This window comes from Chrysochloris asiatica, unplaced genomic scaffold (genome assembly GCF_000296735.1).
Source record: "Chrysochloris asiatica unplaced genomic scaffold, ChrAsi1.0 scaffold00052, whole genome shotgun sequence".
Lineage (NCBI taxonomy): Eukaryota > Metazoa > Chordata > Mammalia > Afrosoricida > Chrysochloridae > Chrysochloris > Chrysochloris asiatica.
The window spans coordinates 14,091,592-14,096,416 of NW_006408570.1; positions in this window are offsets into that span (position 1 = coordinate 14,091,592).

The window sequence follows — 4,825 nt, forward strand, 5'->3', positions numbered from 1 at the left end:
TGAATCCCACTTGATCATGATGTATTATTTTTTGATGTGTTGTAGAATTCTGTTGGCTAGGATTTTGTTGAGAAGTTTTGCATCTATGTTCATGAGGGATATTGGTCTTTAATTTTCCTTCTTAGTGTTGTCCTTCCTTGGTTTTGGTATGAGGGTTATGCTTCCTTTATAGAATGTATTAGGGAGTTTTCCATCCTCTTCTATATTCTGGAATAGAGTAGAATTGGTGACATCTCTTCCCTGAATGTTTGGTAGAACTCACCAGTGGAGCCATTTGGACCTGGACTATTTTTGTTTGGGAGTTTTTTGATGATCTGGTCTATTTCTTCCTTTGTTATAGGTCTGTTCAAGTTTTCTACTTTACTCTGTGTAAGTTCAGGCAAGCTGTGCTTTTTCAAAAATGTATGAATCTCTTCTAGGTTTTGAAATTTTTTGGAGTAAACTCTTCATAATATTCTGTTATTATCCTTTTTATTTCTATTGGTTCTGTTGTGACATCACTCATGTGATTTATTATGCATGTTATTTGTGTATTCTCCCTCTTATTATTTTTGTTGTTGTTGTTAGGTTTGCCAATGGTTTGTCGATTTTATTAATTCATTCAAAGAACCAGCTTCTTGTCCTGTTGATTCTTTCTATAGTTTTTCTATTTTCTATCACGTTTATTTCTGCTCTAATCTTTAATATGACCTTTCTTCTATTGACTATAGGTTTACTTTGCTGGTCTGTTTCCAGTTGTTGGAGATGTTGTGTTACCGTGTTGATTTTGGTTCTTTTTTCTTTTTGGATGTGTGCATTTATTGCAATAAACTGTCCTCTCAGCACTGCTTCGGCCGTGTCCCAAAGATTACGGTATGTTCTGTTTTTGTTCTCATTTGTTTCTAGGAACTTTGTAAATTTACATTTTATTTATTCTACTATTCAGTCGCTTTTCAGCAGTGTTATTCAGTTTCCATGTATTTGACTTTATTTACTTGGTCTTCCTATTGCTGATTTCTAATTTGATAGCATTGTAATCTGAGAAGATGCTTTGTAGTATTTTGATAATTGTAAATTTATATAGATTTGTTTTGTGGCCTTAAACATGGTCTATTCTGGAGAATGTTCCATGAACACTGGAAAAGAATGTGTATTGTGCTGTTGTTACTCTGTACACATCTATGAGGTCAGTTGGCTGATTGTGTTGTTAAGTTCCTCTGTGTCTTTGTTGAGTTTCTTTCTGTTGTTCTATCCATATTCAAAAGTGGTGTATGAAAATCACCCACTATTATTGTAGATTCATCTATTTTTTTCTTCAAATCTATTAGAGTTTGCTTTATATATTTTGGAGCTCTTTCATTGGGAGCATAGATATTTATAATGGGTATGTTGTCTTGGTCAATTGTCCCTTTGATCATGAAATAATGTCCATCTTTATATATTATGCTGGTTTTTTCCTTAAAGTTTATTTTATCAGAGATTAGTATTGCCACTTCTGCTCATTTTTTGTTGCAATTAGCTTGCTATATTTTTTCCATCCTTTGACTTTTAATCTGTTGGGGGTTTTTTATGTGTAAGTTGTGTCTTTTGCAGACATTTGAAGGATCTTTGTTTTCTTATCCATTTTGCCAATCTCCAGCTCTTAATTAGTGCATCTAATCCATTTACATTCAGTGTAATTATTGATAGGTATGGATTAATTGCTATCATTATGTTTTTGGGTTTTTTAGGGTTTTTTTGGTGCTGGTGGTTTCTTTGTTCTGCATGTCTTCCTGGGCTGAGTTCATGTTTTTTGTGTTCTTTCTTGTCAGTTTCCTCATAGTTTTAATGTTTCCATGTTCTTCTTGGATTTTCAGTTTCTTTGTATGTTGTGAAGTGTTAGTTTTCTTTGAGGTTACCTTATATCCCATTAAGTCTTTCCTCCATTTAATATGGTTTATTTTATCCTGCAATCTACCTGACCTTCTCACCACCAGGATCTCTGTTCCTATATGTTTACCTTCTTTCACACTGTAATTGCTTTGATCATAGACTGACCTCCCAGATCCTCTGAATTTGTTCTTACAGTTTTGTTCTGTTTTCAATTCTTCCATTTGGCAATTGAGTTCCAGGTGGTGCTGCCACGTATGTCAATCTCTGGTTGTTGTCTGGTTTTGCTGGTTCTCAGTCCACAAACTCCCTTTAGGAGTTTGGGTTGGTTTTGGAATAATCCCTTAGCTTCTGTTTATCCTGGAATGTTTTGATTACATCTTTGTATTTGATTGACAGCTTTGCTGGGTAGAGGATTCTTGGTTGGAAATATTTTTCTTTCAGGGTTTTATATATGTCTCCCCATTGCCTGATTCCCTGCATGGTTTCTGCTGAGACATCTGAGCTTAATCTAACTTGCTTGCCTTTGTATATAAAACTTCTCTTTTCCCTAGCTGCTTTCAGTATTGTCTCCTCTTCTTTGATTTTGGAGAGCTTGATTATGATATGTCTTGCTGATTTTCTTTTGGGGTCTATCCTCCCTGAGGTTCATTAAGCTTCTTGAATACTAATCTTTTCACTTTTCAGGATGTTAGAGAAATTTTCTTCCAGCAGTTCTTCAACTACCTCCTTTGTGGACTTGTGTGATTCTTCCTGTTCCGGAATGCTGATAATTCTTAAGTTTTTCCTTTTCATGTTGTCCAACATGAATCTTAGACCTTCTTCAGATTTTTAAAATCCTTTCTTTCTGCTTGCTTTTCTATCTTAGTACTATTGAGAGATTTGTCTTCCAGCTCACTAGTTCTGGCTTCCATCTCTTCAATTCTACTCCTTTGCCCTTTCAGTGTATTGTCCATATCTGATATTCTATTATTAATCATTTGGAATGCTGTATCTATCTTATTTGATTGCTCTTGTAGTGCTTTCCTGACTTCTTCCTTATTTTCTCAACTCCACTGTAAAGTGTTTTAATACATTGTATAATCATTTTTCTGAATTCCTTCTCAGGCATTTCCAAAGCCTGCCCTACTTCCAGTAAGGCGTGTAGGTCTCCATCTAGCTCATTTGTCTCAGACACTTTATCTTGTTTTTGGACATGTGCTGATATGGCCATCTGTTTCTGTTTCTTGGGTATATTCAGTAGTTAGCTGTGGCAATACTTTTTAAATGAGTGTGTTTTGGTATTTTTTTATACTTTTTGGTTGCCTCTAGGTATGTGTGAGCAGGAAATGGGCATCCCTTATCACTCTTCTTATTACTCAACTCAGAGTAACTGTCGCAGGTGTTGGCTGCCTACTTGGTATATGGCAACTGGTATTAGTTCTTGCCTGGGTTGTCAGATTTTATAGGGTGTGATTATAGCTTGACTATATGGCAGCAATTGCTGTTTATTCTTGGGTAATATAAAGAGAGAAAGAGCCCCCTAAAGGTAAAGAGGGAATCAAAAAACAAAACAGCAACAGCAAAAAAGACAGACTGTATACTGTAGTCTATAATCACAGAAAAGAGACGAGAGAAAAGAAAAAACAAAAAATCTGTAGCCTAATGTGAGTATGACTTTAGTATCCTCTTTCAACTTCTTGCCTTCAAGGCCACATGAATAATTTCAAGATGCCACCGTTGTTGGTTATGACGTAACTCAGAATTTAATTTTTTGGCCTGTTTTGGTTTTAGTCCGTGTCTCTCCCACTCCACAACTCCCATTCTGGCCTTTTTCCTAGTGATAAATAGTTCAGGGCCGGCTGTGGCCATTCTGTGCAGCAGTTTGGTTTTAAGTGAAAACTGTCCCTTTAAATTTTGAGGCAATCTGTGCACATGCATAGTAGAACTCTCTGGGGGTGGGGGTGGGGTGTCCACTCACTCAGGCATCCCCTCTAGTCACCAGAATGGAGGTGCACAGACTGCAAGAGACAAATGAACAGATCAAAAAAAAAAAAGAATGTCCACACCTTTATTTCTGAGTTTCCATCAGGTGTAAGTCCGTAGTGGCTCTGATCTTTCCTCTGCTCGATCTTGCCCAAGATGGCTGTTCTGGAACCTGCTGAGCCCAGGAGATTCGAAAGCACGAGATTTCTTGCTTCCACCACAAATTCCACTGGTTATAGCCTTCAAACTTTTAAAATATTCCCATATATGTGGTTCAGAGTTCTAGAACTGTCCCCTGACCCTGCTTCATCCAGTTTTCTGCGTTATTACTGATAGAGATACTCACTGAATTTCTACCCTATCCACCATCAAGCCCCGCCTCCTCAATGCAATTTTTATAGATATTGAGTTTGTATCCAACTAAATACTAACTTCTTTTCATTTAAAGTTCTAAGAAATTGTATTCCCACAATCTAAATTAGATCATAGGTGCAGGACTTCATTTCATTAATAAAACTAAAATGTTTGAAGCAAAGTTAAATTTATAGAAAAAGTACAAAGATTATTTTACTGTGAAACAAAAAAAGGTTAATTTATAACATGTTGTCCTGTCACTCCCTAACACTTTACTGTACATTTTCTATAAATAAGGATATTCTTTTACATAACTATAAGTAACCACTGAAATCAGAAAATTAGGATTTACGTATTGGTGGCAGTGGTGGTGGTGGTGTGTCTTTGGCTCGGTTCTAACTCATAGCGATCCTGTATAGGGTTTCTGAGGCTGTAAATTTTTATGGGAGCATAAAGTCTCATCTTTCTCCCACTGATTGGCTGGTGGATTCAAACTGCTGACCTTGCAGTTAGCAGTCCAATGCATAACACCACCATGGCTCCTAAGATTGATATAGTTCTACCATCTAATTTTTAACTACTATTCAAATTTTGCCAATTGTCTCAAATGTGTTCTTTACAGTAAAAAGGATTCAACCATGATCACACTTTGCACTTG